General features: G+C 46.0%; 1 protein-coding gene, 1 long non-coding RNA gene and 2 other non-coding genes across 5 annotated transcripts in view; 2 read left to right on the top strand and 2 right to left on the bottom strand.

Moving 5' to 3' along the window:
• The first annotated feature begins 962 nt into the window (after window positions 1-962).
• Window positions 963-1,035, top strand: TRNAK-UUU. Its single transcript has one exon. It is a non-coding gene; the product is annotated as a tRNA-Lys (tRNA).
• Window positions 1,036-1,448: 413 nt separating this feature from the next.
• Window positions 1,449-1,521, bottom strand: TRNAK-UUU. The gene has a single exon. It is a non-coding gene; the product is annotated as a tRNA-Lys (tRNA).
• Window positions 1,522-13,506: 11,985 nt separating this feature from the next.
• On the bottom strand, window positions 13,507-14,338 carry LOC117075305. Its single transcript, XR_004433947.1, has 2 exons — window positions 14,202-14,338; window positions 13,507-13,753 (listed from the first exon to the last, which is right to left on the bottom strand). It is a non-coding gene; the product is annotated as an uncharacterized LOC117075305 (long non-coding RNA).
• Window positions 14,339-14,396: 58 nt separating this feature from the next.
• PIK3C2B (phosphatidylinositol-4-phosphate 3-kinase catalytic subunit type 2 beta) overlaps window positions 14,397-23,591 on the top strand; it is a 70,681-nt gene continuing 61,486 nt past the window's right edge. For both annotated transcript variants that reach the window (XM_033197550.1, XM_033197552.1), the window contains exon 1: window positions 14,397-14,854. The gene's annotated coding sequence lies outside the window, so the exon portion shown is untranslated. The remainder of the gene's footprint in view (window positions 14,855-23,591) is intronic.

Raw genomic sequence — 23,591 nt, 5'->3', positions numbered from 1 at the left:
TGCTCAAATTACTGATGGCTACGGAAGGGAAGAACCTCCAATGCCAAGATCAAAACAATCTCTCTTCAATGCCATGCTCAGTTTTCCTGTCTCTCTAGTTTAGTAGGACTTCTGCCCCCAAGGTCGCTGCTGATGAACTCCTCCAGAGTTTGCGCCCCTTAAAATTACTTGGATGCGCCGGGCGAATCACCGGAGGTCAGGAATTCGAGACCAGATTTGCCAACACGATGAAACCCCGTCTCTACTAAAAATACAAAAATTAGCTGGGCATGGTGGCAGGCGCCCGTAATCCCAGCTACTCGGGAGGCTGAGGCAGGAGAACTGCTTGCACCCGGGAGGCGGAGGTTGCACTGAGCCGAGAGATCGTGCCATTACACGCCAGCCTGGGCGGCAAAGGGAGACTCCGTCTCAAAAAAAAAACAAAAAAAAAAACAAAAACAAAAACAAAAAACAAAAACAAACAAACAAAAAAACTTGGATGCTTTCAGGGGACCTACTGGATAACCTCACCATCCTTCCTTTCTCTCACTTTATACCGCATAGTGCAACCCGCTAGCTTCAGAACAGCATATTCATAGTCTCTTAGACACATTCATTTTTTTCTATTGTTGGATAGGTTTTAGCACTGATGCCCATCCTATTATCAATGGTAAAATAGATCTAAGGTTATTACAGCACTTCAAAAGTGACACCTCGCCATTCTTTTAATCCTGAACGTATTTAATTACAAATCAAAAAAGCCTAGTAATCATACTTACGAGGCGCATAAGTATCTCGCAATTCTGAATTAGCTGGTGATGCTGGTGAAAGGCGCAGAATTTGGGCTTTTTGTTTTTCCTTTTACGCACGCATCACGAACTTTCTTGGCATTAAAAGCAATCTCACAAAATGGAGATGATGCAATCGCTCAAGGGTCCTCATTCTTATGTAAGAAATAGGAGAACAAGGAGTCCATTATAGGAGCCCGGATAGCTCAGTCGGTAGAGCATCAGACTTTTAATCTGAGGGTCCAGGGTTCAAGTCCCTGTTCGGGCGTCGTGATTTCTTTTCTTTAATGGACAAATACAAATTGTGTATGTTATGGGGTACACCACCATGTTCTGAAATATGTGTATATTGTTGAATGAGTAAATCAAACTGATGAGGGTATGCATTACCTCACATATCTTCTTTAGTGGTGAGAGCACAAGGTGCTTGCTTTTGTTTTTATTCTTCCTTTCTCAATTATGAGCCATCAAAAAACAAGTACTTTTCCTGGGGAAGCACCGTGCCATACTCGCCAAAAAATTAAATTATTTTTCAGTCATTTTTTTCCTCTCTGAAAACATGTTTATCCAGCATATTCTGAAACCGATGAAAAACGAATTGAATTCGCTTTGAAATATAAGCGTTTACAACCTCCACATTTCGGACCTGGTGGGATGATGTGTAGTAACGAAAACTACAAACGCCCGAACAGGGACTTGAACCCTGGACCCTCAGATTAAAAGTCTGATGCTCTACCGACTGAGCTATCCGGGCGCTCCGCCCAGAGTTGCTTTCTGCTTACTTCATATAGGTTATTATTATTTTTTTTTAAATTTGAGATGATGTCACTCTGTCGCCAGGCTGGAGTGCAGTAGCGCGATGTTGGCTCACTGCAGCCTCCGCATCCCGGGTTCAAGTGATTCTCCTGCCTCAGCCTCCCGAGTAGCTGAGACTACACGCGCGCGCGCCCACGCCCAGCTAATTTTTGTATTTTTGGAAAAGACAGAGTTTCATCATGTTGGCTAGGATGGTCTAGATTTCTTGACCTTGTGATCCGCCCACCTTGGCCTCCCAAAGTGCTGGGATTATAGGAGTGAGCCACCGCGCCGGCCTGCTTCCTTTTAAGCAGCTAAATTTAGGTTTTAATTAGAATTAAAGGTTTTTTTTGTTTTTTGTTTTAGCAAGATAAAGCAAAACACATATTTTCCTATCATTTTTTGTTCCATTCACTTAAAACATGTGTTCTTCAAGCTGTTTCATGTTTGATAAGTTACCAGTATTTACTAAACTCTCTAAAAGGAAATTAATGGTAGTAAATGACAGAAAAATGGGCAACCAAGATGAATATTCAAAATTTAGACATGGGGTTACAACCTCTCTTTCCGTCCTTCCTTTCTTTCTTCTTTTTTTTTCTTTCAATCTTTGCAGCTGTGCCAGGGAGCAACCTCTTTTTATTATACTTCTGCCTTCTATTTATCACTTCCCCGATAAGGTCTCTTAATTTTAATTATTCTACCAAACTAGATTACAGCATCTCTCCCATTAATGAAAAATACATTTCCATTCATCAGATGATGTAGTTGTTAGATGAGCATTCCTTAGCACAAAAGAAGGAAAGACACTTTTGATTCATGCACAGAGGAGCTAATGCTATAAGAAAATAGACGTGATTGTGGAAAGGTCTGAATTAGGATTGTGGGAAAAGGAGTTTAGACCTTTAATTTAAATTTAGATTGAATTTTTGCCTTTCTTCCCCTTTCACGCAATTGCAGTTTTCTTTTCTTTTCTTTTTTTTTTTTTTTTGAGACGGAGTCTCGCTCTGTTGCCCAGGCTGGAGTGTAGTGGCCGGATCTCAGCTCACTGCAAGCTCCGCCTCCCAGGTTTACGCCATTCTCGCGCCTCAGCCTCCCGAGTAAGCTGGGACTACAGGCGCCCGCCACCTCGCCCGGCTAGTTTTTTGTATTTTTTAGTAGAGACGGGGTTTCACCATGTTAGCCAGGATGGTCTCGATCTCCTGACCTCGTGATCCTCCTGTCTCGGCCTCCCAAAGTGCTGGGATTACAGGCTTGAGCCACCACGCCCGGCCTTCTTTTCTTTTCTTTTCTTTCTTTTTCGAGTCAGAGTCTCACTCTGTCGCCCAGGCTGGAGTGGAGTGGCAGGATCTCAGCTTACTGCAACCTCTGCCTCCCAAGTTCAAGCAATTCTCCTGCCTCAGACTCCCGAGTAGCTGGGATTATACAGGCACGTGCCACCATGCCCTGCTAATATTTTTGAAATTTTTTTAGTAGAGATAGGGGTTTCACCATGTTGGCCAGGCTGGTCTCGAACTCCTGACCTCAGGTGATCTGCCTGCTTCTGCCTACCAAAGTGCTGGGATTACAGGTGTGAACCACTGCACCTGCCTCAAGTTGCTGTTTTCAAGACAGACTCACAAGACGAATCCTCCCAAAGCAGTGTGCACCAGTGGGAGCAACATAGACTATTAAGAATACAAATCTCACCGGGCGCGGTGGCTCAAGCCTGTAATCCCAGCACTTTGGGAGGCCGAGACGGGTGGATCACGAGGTCAGGAGATCGAGACCATCCTGGCTAACACGGTGAAACCCCGTCTCTACTAAAAAAATACAAAAAATTAGCCGGGCGATGTGGCGGGCGCCTGTAGTCCCAGCTACTCGGGAGGCTGAGGCGAGAGAATGGCATAAACCCGGGAGGCGAAGCTTGCAGTGAGCTGAGATCCGGCCACTGCACTCCAGCCTGGGCGACAGAGCGAGACTCCGTCTCAAAAAAAAAAAAAAAAGAATACAAATCTCCAGATCAGCCTAGTTTTTCCTAAAATCAATTTCTTTCTTTCTTTTTTTTTTTTTTCTTTGAGCCGGAGTCTTGCTCCTCTGGCCCAAGCTGGAATACAATGGAACAACCTTGGCTCACTGCAACCTCCACTTCTTGGGTTCCAGTGATTCTCTTGCCTCAGCCTCTAGAGTAGCTGGGATTATAGGCACAAGCCACCACACCTGGCTAATTTTTTGTATTTTTAGTATAAATGGGGTTTCACCATGTTAGCCAGGTTGATTTCGAACTCCTTAACTCAGGTGATCCTCCTGCCTCGGCCTCCCAAAGTGCTGAGATTACAGGCATGAGCCACCGCACCCAGGCACCTAAAATCAAGCTCATCTACCCTGACACATGGGTTGTGGAACACAAGATTATGAAATTTCAAATACTGATAAGGGAATTTATTTTAGTTTCTGGGTACTAGTGGCTTCTGAACACAATGAACAACAAAATAGCTCAGTCTCAGTTGGAGGAATTTTTCTTTCCTACTATTGTCTGATTCTTATAGAACAAAGACCAACAAACTGTGTGATCCTGAGCAGGCCTGGGTTTCCACATTTATAAAATAAGGGAAATTGATTAGATGGCCTCTGAGATAACCTGTAAATCTAAAGTTTTACCATTCTGTTACTTTTTTCCGTTGTGAATAAGATTAGAAGGAATAGACTTAAAATGTGCCAGAATGGAGTGATTTATTTCAACAAACATTTACTGATCTATTACAGGTTAGGCTCTGCGCTAGCCCTAGAGTCTGAGATGAGTAGGACATGGGTCCTGCTAACAGTCTAGGAAAGAAGACACACAAACAAACAATTTCAACATGAAGTGGAGTGGCGGCAGATGAAGATGGACAGGAAAGCAGGGTTTATAAAATGAGGGTGCCTGGGCCCTTGAGTTTTCAGCAGGGAAACTGCATGATCATAATTAAGTCTAAACAAGTAGCTGTCAGTGGTGTACTAAAGAAATTATAATGAGCAAAACACAGACATTAATTTACTTAGACATATTTTTTTCAGCACCCACTGTGTTAGATAAGGAAAAACTGCTAGCACTATTTCCATGAATGTGATGTGGAAATAAATTATACCACTTAAAATTTAAGGAAGGCAAATGGTGTCTATCCAGGCCTCCCTCAAAGGGCAAGAACAGATAAAGGGATCTTCAAGTTGTTTCCTCCCCAAGGCTTTGTTACATCACATTCCCTTTCCTCCGGGATAACAAAACCTGCTGTTTAAAATTAAATAAACTGAATGGGATTAATCAATCAAAAATTTGCTGATTACCCACTGCTTCCACAGCAGTGAGCTAGGTACCGTAGGGAGGAAAACAGGAAATCTGGAAGGAATGTGGGGACCACAAGATGTATTTAGAGAATGGGGAATAACTGAGTCTGGTTGGAGCAGAGGGAGATAGAGAGGGGTGAGGTCACATTGGAGACTGCGCTTCCGTCAGGCTAAGGCAAACGATTTTATCCTACAGGCAATGGTGAGCTATTGAAAGATTGGCTTGTTAACATTGCAAAGTCCATCTGAGATACCATGAAATGAATCTGTTTGCTTCATTTATGTTGCATCAGAAACACAAGTGCCATCTTGTACTTTAGCATAAAATCTTCCTGGAGTGCTTCTTGAAGCTTCTTTATGCAGACTGTTGAACTTAATTTTCCCACTAGAGGGCAGGCTAAACTCACAGATTCTATATATTTGGTGATTCTCCTAGTTCTTAAATTAAGTTTCTCCCACTATTTTTAAAGCGTGTGCGTGTGTGTATGTGGTGAGAACACTTGAGATTACACTCTTAGCAAATTTCAAGTACACCATACATCATTAATAACTATAGTCACTGTACTGTACGTTAGATCCCCAAAATTTATTCATCTTACAACTGAAAGTTTGTGCTCTTTGATCAAGATCTGTTTCCCTCACCTCCCAGCCCCTGGTAACCATTCTGCTGTTTCTATGAGTTTAACTTTTTTGGATTCCACATATATGTGAAATAATACAGTATTTGTCTTTCTGTTTCTAGCTTGTTTCACTTAGCATAAAGTCCTCCAGATTTGTCCACGTCGTCACAAATGGCAGGATTTCCTTATGTATCACATTTTCTTTGTTTCTTCTTCTTTTTTTTTTTTAGACGGAGTTTCACTCTTGTTGCCCAGGCTGGAGTGCAGTGGCATGGTCTCAGTTCACTGCAACCTCAACCTCCACTTCCTGGTTTCAAGCAATTTTCCTGCCTCATCCTTCCAAGCAGCTGGGACTGCAGGCACCTGCCACCACACCCAGCTAATTTTTGTATTTTTAATGGAGACAGGGTTTCATCATTTTGGCCAGGCTGGTCTGAACTCCTGACCTCAGGTGATCTGTTCACCTCGGCCTCCCAAAGTGCTGGGATGACGGGCGTGAGCCACGGCCCCCGGCCCCCATTTTCTTTATCCAGTCACCTGTTGACAGATACTTCTGCTGATTCCACATCTTGTCTATTGTGAATAATGCTGCAAATGAACATGGAGGTGCAGACCTCTCTTTAACATACTGATTTCATTTCCTTGGATATATTCCCAGAAGTGGGATTGCTGGTTTGTACAGTAGTTCTATTTTTAATATTTTAAAGGAATCTCCATACTGTTTTCCATATGGCTGTACCAGTTTACATTCCCACCAACTGTGTACAAGGATCCCTTTTCTCCACACCTTCGACGTCACTTGTAATCTTTTGACTTTTTGAGAATAACCACACTACAGGTGTGAGGTGATATCTCATTATTGAGGTTTTGACTTACACTTCCGTGATGATTAATGATGTCAAGCACCTTTTCATATACCTGTGGGTCATTTGTATGCCTTCTTTGGGAAAATGTTGATTCAGGTCCTTTGTGCATTAAAAAAAATTCCGGTTATTTGTTTTTGTTTTGTTTTGCTGTTGAGTTGTATGAGTTCCTTATATATTTTATGTATTAACCCCTGGTCAGATACATGGTTTGCAAATATTTTCTCCCATTCTGTATGTTGCCTTTTCATTTCGTTGATCCCTACTATAATAATTTTTATTTATTTATTTATTTATTTATTTTTTTTTTTTGAGACGGAGTCTCGCTCTGCTGCCCAGGCTAGAGTGCTGTGGCCGGATCTCAGCTCACTGCAAGCTCCGCCTCCCGGGTTCACGCCATTCTCCTGCCTCAGCCTCCCGAGTAGCTGGGACTACAGGCGACTGCCACCTTGCCCGGCTAATTTTTTGTATTTTTTAGTAGAGACGGGGTTTCACCGTGTTGGCCAGGATGGTCTCGATCTCCTGCCCTCGTGATCCGCCCGTCTCGGCCTCCCAAAGTGCTGGGATTACAGGCTTGAGCCACCGCGCCTGGCCTATAATAATTTTTAAAGGGATGTCTTTTACCCTCCTCATCAGACTCACTGCCTTTGAAAAAAGTCACCATCAATCTGATTACCCACTGCTTCCACAGCAGTGAGCTAGGCACAGAGGGGGAAAGTTGTGGACCCTTCCTTCCCAGACTTCCCCAAACCAACATCAAGGCGTAGCTACCCACTCTGGGGCCCAGTCTTCTATCATCACAGTATAGTGCATAGAACCTTTGGAGCTGAGACCATCACAGGGTACTAAGAAGATGCATAGTACAGGTTGTTTTTGTTTGTTTGTTTGTTTTGAGACAGTGTTGCAATCACAGCTTACTGTGACCTCAATCTCCTGGCTAAAGTGATTCTCTCACCTCTGCCTCCAGAGTAGCTGGGACTACCTGCATGCATCACCATGCCTGGTGAATTTTTTTAAAAAAATGTTTTCGTAGAGATGGAGTCTTGGTATGTTGCCCAGGCTACCTTTGAACTCCCTTAACTCAAGGGATCCTCCTGCTTCAGCCTCACAAAGTGTTGGAATTAGAGGCATGAACCACCATGCCTGGCTGAGCCCAAGAATCTTACACCGTATCAAGAGCTCAGATACTGGAGTAAATACTTCCTGAACAATGCAGCCCTCAAATGTCATGGATCATTGAAAAGGTATAGGGAAGAAGTAGGACTGATTTCAAAGCCAGTAAGAGTCAAAGGATTGAAGAGGTCAATCTATCCATAAAATATTTACAGAGCACCCCACCCCATTTCTAACATCTTCAAAGATATTCGAATATTTTTGAAGAAAGCCTACTGAAGGATTTTAAAATAAAATTGTTTTAAATATTGCCTTTCAAAATATTAGCTTGGAGTTGTATTACGGATTAGTCCTAGCCTAGAGCAGAGCTATGAGAGAATATAGCACAGATAAACAGATTCTATCATCATCTCCTTCCATTGATTTCAGCCATTTGCTCCCTGACCAGTAATCTACTTATTATTACCACTGAAATCCTTTTTTTTTTCTTTTTTTTAAGATAGGACCTCACTCTGTTGCCCAGGCTGGCATGCAGTTGCACCATCATGGCTCACTGCAGCCTCGACCTCCTGGACTCAGGTGATCCTCCCACCTCAGCCTCCGGGGTAGCTGTGAATAGAGGTACACACCACCATGCCCAGCTAATTTTTTGTGTTTTTTGTAGAGAGGAGGTTTTGCCATATTGCCCGGGCTGGTCTCAAACCACTGGGCTCAAGCAATCCACCAGCTTAGGCCTCCCATAGCGCCAGGATTACAGGCATGAGCCATCACACCCGGTCACCACTGAAATCTTAGACTTTCAAGCTTTTCATTTTCTGGCTCAGTCACTCTGTCTTCCCATAAACTAGATCCAGGTTTTCATCCATTCACTTATTGACCAAGAATTTATTGAGCACCAGCTTTGAATCATGCAATGAATTAGGCCTAGAAATTCAAAGGTGAAAATAATGGAGATTCCTTGTCTTTAAGGAGCTTACGGTCTGTTGCACTCCTCTTCTGTCACCTCCACAATTCAGAAAAAAGTGGACAAGCAATTATAACACTCATGATCAGTGTAACAATCCGAGTAGCTATTGGGTATGTCTAGACACTCTTAGGAGGCACTCTAGGGAAGTTTTGCAGAGAATTCGTTGTAGGATGTATCAGTTTGTTACTGCTGCTGTAACAAATGAGCACAAATTTAGTGGATTAAAGGAACATAAATTTATTATCCTAAAGTTCTGCAGATCAAAAGCCCAACATGGGGTTCACTGGGCTAAAATCAAGGTTATCTGCAGAGTCATGTTCCTTCCTGGAGGCTCTAGGGCAGAATCTGTTTTTGACTTTTCCGGTTTCTAGAGTCCATTCACACCCTCTGGCTCAAGACCTCCATGCTTCAACTTTCAAGCCAGCAGTGTTGCATTTTTCTGACCATTCTTGCATCATCACGTCTCTCTCTGACTTCAGCTAGGAAAGGTTCCCAGCTTTTAAGGACTGACGTGATTAGATTGGGCCCACCTGGGTAATCCAGGCTAATCTTCCACTCCCAAGGGCCTTAACTTAATCACATCCATAAAATCCTTTTGCCACATAAAATAATGCAGCCATAGGTTCCAGGGATTAGGAAGTAGACATTTCCTCCTTTGGGAGACCATTTTTCTGCCTACCATGTAGAGAGACAGCCGCATAAAGGGAAGTGGGTAGAGATGGGGAATGGAGGTAGGAGGCCCTTTCCAGGAAACCGTGTGGAAGGGCCATTAGGTGAGAATATTGTGTTTTCTAGGAACTGTAGGGAGTTTTGTAAGGCCTAAGTATGAAGTTTACATTGGAATGTGGGAGGCCATTCAATACTTATTTATTGAATACTGTGTAGTAGGTGCAGTTTGGGAGATGCAGGGATGCACAAGACAAAGTCGTTGTTCTCTGAGGCTAGAGTGAAAAGCAAGGTCTGACAGTGAGAGAATTCAGAGTTTCCTTAGTAGATTGGACTTTAAGAGTTACAGAAAATCGGCCGGGCGCAGTGGCTCAAGCCTGTAATCCCAGCACTTTGGGAGGCCGAGATGGGTGGATCACGAGGTCAGGAGATCGAGACCATCCTGGCTAACACGGTGAAACCCCGTCTCTTCTAAAAATACAAAAATTAGCCGGGTGAGGTGGCGGGCGCCTGTAGTCCCAGCTACTCGGGAGGCTGAGGCAGGAGAATGGCATAAACCCGGGAGGCGGAGCTTGCAGTGAGCTGAGATCCCGCCACTGCACTCCAGTCAGGGCGACAGAGCGAGACTCTGCCTCAAAAAAAAAAAAAAAAAGAGTTAGAGAAAATCATCCATTAATTCATCTGCCAAAAATTTTGTGAGCACAACTGCCAGGCATTGTTCTAGGCTCTGAGAATACAGATGTTTAAAAACCAAAATCAAAAAATCCCATGCCCTACATGTTAGTTGATTTTAAGCAGGAGAAGCAGATGTTTGCTTTGGAAACATCACCCTGGCTGGGTTGCTTGAGAAAAGATTGGAAGGGAAATAAGACTAGAGGTAGCCCAGTCCCTTTCCTCCCCCTTCTTCAAGATTCACAGCCTTTGCTGAGCTTCACTTCCCTCCTTGAGGACTTCATCTTTTGTCAGGTGCCCTCTTTTCCCTTTATGCCTCCACTGTACCTATCTTGGAAACCTGACCTCATGTTCTACACTTGGGCTTCCAAGTGCTGCAGCAGAAAATGATGAAAACATTCGGATGTTTTTATTCATAGCCACAACATATTAGAGTATCCAGTGCCAGCTGTATCTTCAACTCTGCTGATAATTCTCTCTCTCCTCTCTCTGGAACTACCATTCTCATTCCTTATGCCTTTCTATTTTAACCTTAACCACTTTTTTTGTTTTTGTTTTTGAAATGGAGTTTTACTCTTTTTGCCCAGCCTGGAGTGCAATGGCGCAATCTCAGCTCACCGCAACCTCTGCCTCCCAGGTTCAAGTGATTCTCCTGCCTTAGCCCCCCGAGTAGCTGGGATTACAGGCATGCGCCACCACGCCCAACTACTTTTGTATTTTTAGTAGAGACTGGGTTTTTCCATGTTGGTCAGGCTGGTCTGGAACTCTAGCCCTTAGGTGATCCGCCTACCTGGGCCTCCCAAAGTGCTGGGATTATAGGCGTGAGCCACCGCGCCCGGCAAACTTAACCACTTTCTTTAAGCCTTTAACCTCATCTTGAGTCCCTTTCTCTCAGCAGATTGCTTAGAGACTACCAGACAGCAACCAGTCCTCTCAACAGCTAGTCTCAAGTTCTAGTTTCTTTACCAATCTACAAATGCCTCTGCTTTTGTACAGCCTTCCTCTCAAAGATATCAGAGGCAGCTCCACCTCATATGACTGGGTCCCAACTCCCTCCTATTCATGATCTTGCTCTCTTTGGTCTTACTCTTCAGCATATGAACACGCTTAAGCCTTTCTTATCCTAAAAAGAAAAAACAAAAATCTCCCCTTTGATCCTGCATTCCCTTGTACCCACTGCCTTGTATTTCTCCTTGTCTTAAATTGCCAAGCTTCTAGAAAAAGCATGTCTCTTTTATTCTAGATCCAGGTTCATTCATTCACTTACTGACCAAGAATTTATTGAGTACCAGCTTTGAATCAGGAAATGAATTGGGCCTAGAACCCACTGGAGGCTGGTTTAACTATGACCACTCTTACTCCATGAGCACCAGTGACTTTCTTGCCCATCCAAAGGGCATTTTCCAGCCCTACCCTCCTGGAGGTTCCTGCTGCACTTGTTATCCAGTCATTCTCTTCTGAGATTCTCCCACCTTAGTTTCTGACACTCTGTGGCCTCCAGTTTTTCTCTTACCTCTCTGATTGTTTCTTCTTTCCTCCTTATGCCCATCTGGACAACCTCATACAGGCTTTTAACTTCACTGACCACCTATAACCTACAGAATCCAAAGCTGCTATCACTTATCCACACCCCAATTTGAGTTTAGTTTCATCAGTTTGCTGTCTACTAGACATCCCCATCTAGACATTCCACAGATACCTCAAACCCAACATGTTCAAAATTAAGCTCAAGAGCCCTCTGCCAACACCTGGGCCCTGTCTTACTAATTGTCCTTAACTTAGGGAATGGTACCACCTGCCAACAATTTCTAAAGCTTCAAATGGGGAATAATTCCAGAGTCCTCCTCTTCCCTAATTTCCTAGATTTTACATATTTATCAAATTTTATTGATTTCTCTTAGTAAGTATCTCTTGTATCCGCCTGGTTTTTTCATCCCCACTGCCACAACTCTGGCACTGTTTTGAGATTCCCTGATTTCCCACCTGGAAAGTAGCCATGGTTTCTCTGTTGAGCTCCCAGGCTGCACTCCTAAGCTGTGTTATTAGGTCCTGGCAGAAAGCAAATGGCACACTGCACTTGAGGGGTAATTTCAGGAGAAGTTAAAAAATAAGGAGACAATTTTAAAAACCACAAGAAATAATGTACAATCTACTAGGGCCAGTAGCAAATCAATGTTTCCACCCCCAGGCCCGAAAAATCAAAGGAGGGGAGTGATTTCCTGAATCAAGAGAGAGGCACACGCTTGCCGGGCGCGGTGGCTCAAGCCTGTAATCCCAGCACTTTGGGAGGCTGAGACGGGCGGATCACGAGGTCAGGAGATCGAGACCATCCTGGCGAACACGGTGAAACCCCGTCTCTACTAAAAATACAAAAAAACTAGCCGGGCGAGGCGGCGGGCGCCTGTAGTCCCAGCTACTAGGGAGGCTGAGGCAGGAGAATGGCGTAAACCCGGGAGGCGGAGCTTGCAGTGAGCTGAGATCCGGCCACTGCACTCCAGTCCGGGCGACAGAGCGAGACTCCGCCTCAAAAAAAAAAAAAAAAAAAAAAAAAAAAAAAAAAAGAGAGAGGCACAGTGGCTCATGCCTGTAATCCCAGCACTTTGGGAGGCTGAGAAGGGTGGATCACCAGGTCAGGAGATTGAGACCATCCTGGCTAACACAGTGAAACGCTGTCTCTACTAAAAAATAAAAAATTTAGCTGAGTGTGGTGGCATGCGCCTGTAGTCCCAGCTACTCAGGAGGCTGAGGCAGGAGAATTGCTTGAACTCGGGAGGCAGAGGTTGCAGTGAGCCACTGCACTCCAGTCTGGGCGACAGAGACTCTGTCTCAAGAAAAAAAAAAAAGAGAGAGGGAGGGGAGAACCACCCGTGGAAGCTGTGATCTTTGGTTGAGGGTGGCAGCCAGTGCACTGTGACTCCAAAGAGAGGAATCCTGAAGAAGAAATATCCAGTTTCCCCTGACCTCCCTCCTTATTCAGTCTTCAGCCATGGCTCCCATTGGCCAACCCCGTCTAGGAAGCCAGAGGACCAGGAAGATCTGGAGGGGCACAGGGAAGATATGCAGTGCATCCTCCAAATCCTTCTGTATAATATGCCAGGAAGTTTTTTTCTGGTCACACTACTTCCCAGCTCCATTTGTGCATAGCAGGTTCTCTATCACCTACAGCAGCTAAACTTTTTGGCATGCCCTGGTTTCTCTTTACTCAATTTTTTCCTTACATGCATGATAAAGCCTGTGATCTGATCATCCACTCAGCTACCCAGGCCTACTTCCTGTTAGTTCTTTCCTTCAGACTTTTCACCCCAGCAGCATAGAACGACCAATGGCCCCTGTTACACTGTGTTCTCTCAGGCTCCTGAGCTTGACCTGATGATAGAGTAAGCTGTCATAAATATTTGTATGATGAACAAGTGGTGAATACGTGCATGGACACATTTCTTAACCCCTGTGGCTCCTGAGATCAGGAGTAGCATCATATACATTATGACATATGTGTAGACCAAGCTGCCTTCAGTTAATTATCAAGATGTTTCACCTACATCCTCTCCTTTGATCATTACGACAGCCCTGCGTGATAGGTGAGGACGCTACTCTTGATATTCAGAGGGTGAAGTGGACTACCCAGTCACAAGCATTGGGTACAGAAGGCACTGTAGGAGCAGAAAGGGGGGGGTGATCCCTTTCCTCCCCATCATAAGAGTCATAGCCGACACTTCTGTAACAAAAGACAAGTTAACAAGAGAAAAGCATAACAAATTTATTTAATCATGGTTTTACTTGAGAGGCTGAGAATCAGGTGTTAATCTTCATGGTCTGTCGAGAAAGAAAGAAATGAGGGCAGTGGAGGAAAACACGATTCACGTTTTTAGGAAAATATACTTTGAGATCAGTGATCGTTGGTACTATACAAACGAAATGCAAAAGAGGATCTGGCCAACTCATGGTTTCTTTTGGGTGGAGCCTTTAGGAAAATTCTTCCAGAGACCACTGCTGGAAGAAAGGTATTTAGAGTAGAAAATTAAAATATAACATATTGTATGAAAGGTTCCCCCCCCCCCCACTACCCTAGTTGGGTTGGAGGATCCTCTATCTCCCCTCCCCACTTAGGCTGACTGCTATTTTCTGGATCGCAGCTCGGAAGATCCACCTGGGCGAATATAAAAACAAACGAGACTCCCCTTTCAGAAAGGGAGGAAGGAAGGAGACAGAAAGACGAATGACACTGAGCGTGTAAAGCCCGGAGACAGCCTCTCTCTACCCCCACCTAACCCTCAAGGTAGGGGATCCCCCGAACATCGCTACCGTAATTATGGTAGAAATTCCTGAAACGGATAACGACCTCTGCACCGTCATTTCTAGCAGAAGGATTGCGCTTTCCTCTGACCCAAAGCCAAGGTTCCAGCAGGGGAAAGTAACGACCATCCGCAAAAACCCTCACCCAAGTGGGGAGTGGAAATCCTGGCTCTTGGGTTGCAGAGCACAACTTGACGCCAGCGCGTTTCTCTTCCCCGACGCAATGGCAAGTGGGGCGGGAGTCGGAGGGGAGAGGAGAAGAGAAGAGAAGGGGAGGAGGGGGAAGGGGAGGGGAGAAGCGAAGGACTGCCCGGGTTCCAGCAGCCGCCCCGCCCTCCGGCTCGCGGCGGATTCGGCGCTGCGGCTGAAGCCGGCGGCCGGGTGGCTGCCTGTCCAGGCAGGGTCTGGCCGAGCCTCGCGTCGCCGTGCAGTGCGCCGGGTGTCCGGGAGATGGCTTCCCCTCTCTCGCCCGCTGCTCCCGCTATTGTCTCACCCGGGGTGGCCTGACTCTGCGAGCTCGCGCACGCTCTCGGTGGAGAGCACCCCTCCCCACCCCCTCAAGCTGGTCCTTGCGCTCTTTGCTACCTCTCCCTCTGCCCCTTGGAGCCTAGGGTCTGTGCGGAGCCTGGAGAGGGGAGCGGCCCAGGAGCAGGCGGCGTGCGGCCGGCCAGCTCCTCTCGCGCTGGTGCAAGAGGCGCCTGGAGCCGCAGAGCGAGCCCGTGAGGCGCGGAGCGAGCAGCCCACGTCGCCGGGCACAAGACACGTCGGGTGTTGCAGCAGAGCCAGCGGCTAGCGCAGGTAGGACACGCACCCTGCGCGTAGCATCGGCCCCAGGGTCTGCAAAGTGCCCCCAGAGTGGAGGCAGCCGAGGTCAGGGGGCTCTCCCTCCAACATGGCAACAGCGGAGGTGCAACAATGGAAGCAGCCGAAGGTTCCTGGCGGCGGGCTGAGCGGCGTACGCCGTGGGAGCCTGAGCTCCTGCCCGCCGCGCAGAGCAGGTTGCCCCTCACCCCACCCCACCCCACTCCACTCCAGCAGCTTCAGGGCCTCTGGGGCTCCAGGCACCCGCGTCCCCACCCCCTTCTAGCTAAACACACTTCCTGGCTCCCAGCTGCAGGGCGATCTGAACCAGCCAATGGCTTTGGGGTTTGTTTATTTAAGATGAGAAATAAAAAAAGCAAAACCTGTCCTGTGATGGGGTTAGTGCCTTCTGTGGACTGGGTGAAAAGTCGGCCTTTGCCTGGGGAATGTGTAGATTTCTTAGCCGGGCGGAGGGTAGAATTGGATTCTCCCTTATAAGGATACTGCAGCAGCAGGAGACTGAAAGCTTGAAAGAGGGAGAGGGGACCCTCAGGCCTGAGTTCGCCGGTGCTGGGAGAAGGTGCTGCTCTCCTGGCCTATACTTGTCTCTTATTTTCAGCTCCCGACAGCGGTGACTTTGATGTTGGAGGAGCAATCGCAGCAGGAAGCGCAAGCAAGGCTGCCAAGCTGGTGTGGGGTGGAGTAGGGTGGGGATCCCAGGGGCTTGGCAGGCTCCTGGGTTGTGGGAAGAGGTTACCAAATGTATGAGGTTAGTGCACACACCCTAGTTGGCTGATATTGAAGAGGGTGTGTGTGAGTGTGAGTGAGATCTGCCATTGCTCTTGCTCCTTCAGGCCTGCTTTCTCTTCATCTCCACCCGCTTCTGGGGTCTTCGTAGCTTCCCTGTCCCAGTCCTTCCAATCATGCGTGGGATGGAATCGCTGTATTGTCTCTGGCAGCCCTCTTGGGCTGTTTTTTCTCAACTCTGTTGGAGAGTTTTGTACCCTGGGCTGGCTGGTCCCAGCATGGCACCAGATTCTTTAGCAGGCAGCTACCCGGGCTCCAAGAAGTGGGCCAGTGCTGCCCCTCCTTGCTCTAAACTACCTATTTGGGATATGGCCAGGCAGATGTAAGCAATTTGCACTAAATTCCAACCCTGAATCAGTGCTGAATGAAAACTTACTCTGTTGCTGCATTAGGCCTTGGGAAGATATTAGGAAGAGAAATGGCCCAGCGGGTGGCAACGCGGACCCCAAAATACTTCCCTCTCTCAACTCCAGCTGCCGATCCCAGAGCAGAGAGGCAGTGAGCCTTTGGAATCCCAGCTCCTCCAGAGTCTGGCGGTCCCATCTTGAGGTTGTGTCCACGGAAAAATTAAGTCGAGGCACATTTTATAGCTCTGCTTGGCAACCAGGGTCTGAAGAGATGGTGGCTCTGTGCTGGAGCTCTAGACCTGGGCTGTGGCTACTTCTCCTTTGGCCTTTGGGAGAGCCTGAGGTTTGATTTCCATGGCTTTGAGCTTCCTGCTAAGTGTGTATAGCTGAATCTGATCAAGCTCTCAGGCCTGGCTGCTTGTCCATTTCCTTCTCCACTGGAAGCATAAGTGAGAAAGGGCCAAGGGGTGTGCTGGGTGAGGAAGGGTCAGTTTATCTGAGGACTTGGGCTGTTTCTGAGGGAGCTCCTTTGAACTTCCTTGGTGGTCTGGAATGCCTTTGGTCTTTGTCATGACCTAGTATTCTCTGGCAGATACTCTATACCCTCGTGGGCCTTTGGTCCCCTTAGTGGTGTCCCCACTCCTCCTGTGCCTGGTGCTTTGCATCTGTATCATGTCTGTGGTCCTTCAGCCTGGATAGCCCTGCCTGGACCAAAAAAAAATTTCTATGCATTTTTATTTCTATCTCTACCTTCCAAGGAAGGAGGAGATGTGGGATAACCTGATCAAGTCATATTGCTGCCTTCTTGCTGAGGAGGTCTCTGTTCCTTTTAGTAGCTTGTAACTAGCCATAAGGTTCAGGCTCCTCATGTTCTCAGGATGTGAACTTGGACATCATAATGTGAAGTAGTAGAGAAAACAGTGTCTTGGTGTGACTTTCTTTTTAGCTATGTGAGCACAGACAATTTGTGGACCTAAGATTTAGTTTGTTTATTTGTAAAATGGAGGTGGGGGAGTAGCCATGGCTCACAGGATTAATAATGGAATACTGCTTACCAAGAACTAAACAAAATCATGTGTGCAAAAGTACCCTGAAAACTACAGAGTACTTTACAAATAATTATTCATACTGGGTTTAGCCTCCCTCGTAAGGGAGGGAGAACTGTCAGGGATGGGGATAGGGTGGGATCTGAGGGCCACATGGAGTAGGGGATGTTTTGGGACCTTTTCTTTCCTGCTCAGGAAGGAGTAATGTGACAATACCAAGGTAACTGCTATATTCCTTGCGTATTTTTCTTTAAATAGTGTGGGCAGGATGGGAACTGGGAGAGAAGGAGAGGCTGCCTCATGATATTTGTAGGAATTGAGGAGGGATAAACACCTTCCAAAGACTGGCTACTGCCTATAGACAGGATAACGCTGAGCTGGCAAGTAATGTAATCGCTAACACTCACTGATGTCAGCCAGCTAGTACGTGATAGAAGTGGGATTTGAAGCAAGCAGTCTCACTCCATACCCTGTGCTCGTAGCCTCAGTGCTACTCAGAGAAATACTGGGTCTTGGGAGAACAGAAAGGAACAGCAAAATTGTGGAGTTCATTCTTTTTGTTTGTTTTTGAGACAGGGTCTCTCCCTGTTGCCTAGGCTGGAGTGCAGTGGGCTCAAATGATCCTTCAACCTCAGCTCCCACCCTGAGTAGCTGGGACTACAGGCATGCACCACTGTGTGTGGCTAATTTTTTAATTTTTTTGTAGAGATGGGGTCTCAGTATGTTGCCCAGGCTGGTCTCAAAGGAACCTCCTGCCTTGGCCTCCTAAAGTATTAGGATTATAGGCATGAGCCACTGTGTCCAGCCTCAGAATTCATGTTTTTTTTTTTTTTTTTTGGAGACACCACTGTACTCCAGTGGTGCCATCTCGGCTCACTGCAACCTCCATCTCCCAGGTTCAAGGGATTCTCGTGGCTCAGCCTCCTGAGTAGCTGGGATTACAGGCGTGTGTCACCATGCCTGGCTAATTTTTTGTATTTTTAGTAGAGACAGGGTTTCACCATGTTGGCCAGGCTGGTCTCGAACTCCTGACCTCAGGTGTTCCGCCTGCCTCAGCCTCCCAAAGGGCCGGGATTACAGGTGTGAGTCGCCATGTCCAGCCTCAGAATTCATTCTTAATGGATTCCTTAAATGCCCATGAGACGTCACCAGCCTGGGACATCTCGTGGGCATGTAGGCCTAATAAATTTGTCTGGGCCTCATCTGCTTTTCTATGCATTTTTATTTCTATCTCTACCTTCCAAGGAAGGAGGAGATGTGGGATAACCTGATCAAGTCATATTGCTGCCTTCTGAGCAACACTAATAGAAGGTTTAGGGACTTGGAGGATCCTAGGGAAATTAAGGCAGATTTCTTGTTTTGGTGTTTTCATATCTGCTTTATTTTGCATCTGTTTTATAAAATGAAACTTGAGGGACTATTCTTGCATTTTTTTTTTTTTTCCTTTTTCTGTTGAGACAGGATTTCACTATGTTGCCTAGATTGAACTTCTGGTCTCAAGTGATCCTCCAACCTCAGCCTCCCAAAGTGGTGGGATTACAGGCATGAGCCACCTCTCCCAGCTTGTTCTTGCATTTTGTATGATCACATAGAGTATTAAAATTGGAAAGAACCCGGGCCATCACTTCCCTGAGAAAAAGTGACTTTCTCAAGGTCATACAGTTAGTAGCAATGCTGGAACTGAATGCCTACCCCGCAGATCACAACATGACCCGTGAAAGGACCTATCCTGCCGCACTTTGGAGTTTCGTGCCGACCGAATTAGTGGCTTTGTTTTTGGGAAATTTACTTCCCCAAAACATTGGGACATTGGGATGGAATTCACTCACCCCAAATCATCACCCTGTTTAAGGAGACTAAAGCATCAGAAGACATTTGTGCTTTGGGGGGCAGAGACCCTCAGGGTATAGAGAAGGAAGAAGAGAGAGGTTCACTGTAGTCCCGAAGCAGAAGTAAGACCTGTGTAACCAAAGCCCAGATAGTAATAATGATGGAGCCTTTCAACTGTTGACATCTCCCTAAGAGCCCTCCTTTTCTGAAAGCAGAGCGTTTGTCCCATTCCTGACTCGCCTTGCTGTGTGTCTCCCACAGAGTGAAAGAAATTGATGTGACTGCAAGCACCAGTGGAGTGGATTCAATTCTGACCAAGAAAAGGGAGGTGGTTTGCAAATGGGTTGTTTTGGGATCCTGGGAGAAGAACATTATAGCCAGAGATATTAGATTTTCACTCTAGACTTTAAGGAGGCAGATTTTTTTTTAATTAAAAGATAGGGGCCAGGAATAGTAGCTTATGCTGTAATCTCAGCACTTGGGAGACTGACATGGGAGGATCACTTGAGCCCAGGAGTTCGAGACCAGCCTGGGCAACATAGCGAGACCTTGTCTCTACTAAAAATAAAAATAAAAAAAATCAGGGTGTGTGGTCTCAGCTGTTTAGGAGGCTGAAGTGGGAGGATCTTTTGAGCCTAGGAGTTTGAGGCTGCAGTGAGCTATAACTGTGCCACTCTGATTGCATCCAGGTTTCACTCTAGCCTGGGTGACAGAGTAAGACCCTGTCTCTAAAAATAATAATAATAAAAAAAGCTTGCACAATTAATTTGAGAGCAGCCAAAGTTTGAGTCTAGGTCAGGAAACCTCTAGAACCTGTGTTCCTTCTGTGCTATACTGAAGGGGCCTGTGAGAAAAGAAAAATGTTTGTGAGGCTTAAGTCCTGAATGAGATGGAGCTTCCCCATGAGCCAGTAATAACACAAGTGGTTCTTTTTTTTTTTTTTTTTTTTTTTGAGGCGGAGTCTCGCTCTGTTGCCCGGGCTGGAGTGCAGTGGCCGGATCTCAGCTCACTGCAAGCTCCGCCTCCTGGGTTTACGCCATTCTCCTGCCTCGGCCTCCCGAGTAGCTGGGACTGCAGGCGCCCGCCACCTCGCCCGGCTAGTTTTTGTATTTTTAGTAGAGACGGGGTTTCACCGTGTTAGGCAGGATGGTCTTGATCTCCTGACCTCGTGATCCGCCCGTCTCGGCCTCCCACAAGTGGTTCTTAAAGTCGTTTCTGGAAGAGGATAGGATCACAAGGGTTTAAGTCTATCAGATCATGTTAAAAAGGAACTCATTGATTTATTCATTAATTTGACAAACATCTTGATTGTTTACTAGTGACTTTAGGTACTTTTAAGTCATTGAGTAGGGGAAACATGGGTTGCCTTGTGAACTCATAAGTGGGGCCTTTTTGATGGTTAGACTTCTTGGAGGAAATGAAGTGTTTGCAGAGATCTGAACAGTAAGTAGGAATTGGGGCAGGATGGGGAATGGAGTGTGGTGAACGAGGCGAACTGAAAGCAGTTTAATCTGGCCAGAGCCATTGAAGGAGTTTGCATTTTATCTTTTGGGCATTCATTCCACTGTTGTACATTGAATGTGCACTGACACTCCTGTGCATGCACAGCAGTGAAGAGGACAGGGAAAACCCTTGCCTAGTGCTTGGTGTTCTGAGAAAACTTAGTTCACTCATAGTTCCTAGTCCACTAAGAGTAGTTCACTGAGAATTAAACCAAGCTTTTTAATGTTACTGACAGGAATTCTATACTGATAGGGAATTACTTGGAGAGATTCTCTAGTTGAACGCAAGGAAAGTTTGAGAAGGACTGTCTTGATAATCCTATAGATTATACAGGGTAGAGACAAAAGGTGGGTTAGTTAATGATTGGTTAATTGTTCATTCAATAAAAACATCTTCAGTGCCTCTGCTCATTCATTCTTACATTGATTCATTCATTCATCAAATGAGGGGCAGTGCAAGTTCAGCACGTGCTTAAGAGTATGGCTGTGGAACCAGGTTACTTGGGTTCAAAGCCTGGCTCCACCACTTACAAGCTGTGTGCTCTTGGAAAAGTTACTTAATTTATCTGTGCATCACTTTTTTCTTTCTTTTTTTTTTTTTTTTTTTGAGACGGAGTCTTGCTCTGTCACCCAGGCTGGAGTGCAGTGGCCAGATCTCAGCTCACTGCATGCTCTGCCTCCCGGGTTTACGCCCTTCTCCTGCCTCAGCCTCCCAAGTAGCTGGGACTACAGGCGCCCGCCACCTCGCCCGGCTAGTTTTTTTGTATTTTTTAGTAGAGACGGGGTTTCACCGTGTTAGCCAGGATAGTCTCGATCTCCTGACCTCTTAATCCGCCCGTCTCGGCCTCCCAAAGTGCTGGGATTACAGGCTTGAGCCACCGCGCCCGGCCCACTTTTTTCATATGTAAGATGGGGGAAATAATAATACCAGACAAAATTTGTTGTAAAGTGAAATGAGTTAATTAATGAACTACTTAGAGCAGTGCCTGATGCATGTAAATGGTGACTCAACAGCTCATAGTTCTTGTAATTATTATTCCTCAAGAGCAGTTTTGTGCTAAATTCTAGGAATACAACCTTGAATTGAGTGTGATCCCTGACCTTGAAGGAACCACATCATACCCCTGCTCCTACCCAAAATGCAGGTAAATGGATGAGTTTCTTCATGGAGTGGGGTCATCCTATAAGCTCAATATGAATTGATTGTGATAAGGTGCCCCAAGAGTTATATATATACAGTCTTAGGCAGCATTTCCTAGAGATTATAGAAACTAGAACTGTGGTGTTTATTATTTTGGAGATCTCTAGACTCTAAGAATCTGATAAATACTATGGGATGTCTACCTGGAAAAATGCATTACAATTTTGCCTTCCTCAAACAGCCTCCGAACCTCTGATCCTATGACGAGGAGCTGTTAACTCTTCTCCTCTGGGTTGGTCAGACCACGCTGAGAACACAGTATTAACGGTTCTGTACTGAGCATGTACTTCGTGTAAAACATTGTGCTAAGCATCCTGGGGGAGCCAAAGATAAATACGAGGTAATCCATGCGGTTTAAAGGCTTAGTGGAAAAGAATGTTTTGTACGTAATGAGGTGTTTGTAGGTACATGTGGAAATGATAAAAGTAAGAATGTTCAGCTTGAGCAATGGAACGAGATTTATCTGTACAAAAATTTAAAAATTAGCCAGGCATGGTGGTGTGCACCTGTAGTCCTAGCTACTTGAGAGGCTGACGTGGGAGGATCACTTGACCTGGGGAGTTTGAGGTTACAGTGAGCTATGATTGTGCCACTGCACAACCAGCCTGGGCAACAGAGTGAGACCTTGTCTCTTTAAAAAACAAAGAAGGCTGGGTGCAGTGGCTCACGCCTGTACCAGCACTTTGGGAGGCTGAGAAGGGCGAATCACCTGAGGTCAGGAGTTCAAGACCAGCCTGGCTAACATAATGAAACCCCGTCTCTACTGAAAATACAAAATTAACCGGGCCTGGTGGCGTGTGCCTGTAACCCCAGCTACTATGGAGGCTGAGGCAGGATAATTGCTTGAATCCAGGAGATGGAGGTTGCAGTGAGTTGAGATTGCGCCACTGCACTCCAGCCTGGGTGACAGAGCGAGACTCCATCTTAAAAACAAACAAAAAACCAAACAAAAAATGAAGGATGTTACTTAAAAGATGTGTTGGTAACTGTGTTAATAAATAAATAAGAGGTAATCTTTTTTTTTTTTTTTGGGATGTAATCTCCCCCAGTCATCCAGGCTGGAATGCAATGGTGCAATCTTGGGTCACTGCAACCTCTGTCCCCCAGGATGAAGCTATTCTCCCGCCTCCGCCTCCCAAGTAGCTGGGATTACAGGCACCCCTCATCATGCCTGGCTACTTTTTGTATTTTTGTAGAGACTGAGTTTCACCATGTTGGCCAGGCTAGTCTTGAACTCGCTACCTCAGATGATCTAACTGCCTCAGCCTCCCAAAGTGCTGGGACTACAGGCGTGAGCCACCGCACCCAGCCATCTTTATTCTTCTTATTTTTTTTGAGACTGAGTCTCACTCTGTCACCCAGGCTGGAGTGCAGTGGCACCATCCCAGCTCACTGCAACCTCCGCCTCCCAGGTTCAAGCGATTCTCCTGCCTCAGCCTCCCGAGTAGCTGGGATTACCGGTGTGCACCACCACGCCCAGCTAACTTTGTATATTTAATAGAGACGGGGTTTCACCATGTTAGCCAGGCTGATCTCGAACTCCCAACCTCTGGTGATCCGCCCACCTCGGCCTCCCAAAGTGCTGCGATTACAGACGTGAGCCACCATGCCCGGCCTTATTCTTAAGATTAGTGGGCTAATGTCTATAAAAGTGCTTTGTAACTATAAATACCTATACAAATAAACGCTATTATTTTTATTCTAATCATTAGTAGGGATAATACAAAGCAGAATGCACATAAATGCAGTAGAGCACATTAAAAATGATAACAATGTTGAAAACAGCAAAGTCACTTTCATTCATGGGGGATGTGCAGACACTGCTCTTATATTAGAGCCATCGCACATCCCCCATGAATAAAAGGGTGCGGAGGCTCACGCCTGTAATCCCAGCACTTTGGGAGGCCGGGGCGGGCAGATCACTTGAGTTTGAAATCAGCCTAGCCTAGGTGAAACCCCATCTCTACCAAAAAGACAAAAAGTTAGCCAGGTGTGGTGGCA

This window comes from Trachypithecus francoisi, unplaced genomic scaffold (assembly GCF_009764315.1).
Source record: "Trachypithecus francoisi isolate TF-2019V2 unplaced genomic scaffold, Tfra_2.0 Lachesis_group5, whole genome shotgun sequence".
NCBI lineage: Eukaryota > Metazoa > Chordata > Mammalia > Primates > Cercopithecidae > Trachypithecus > Trachypithecus francoisi.
The sequence above is the reverse complement of the archived record's forward strand: the minus strand, read 5'-3'. Positions and strand labels throughout refer to the sequence as shown.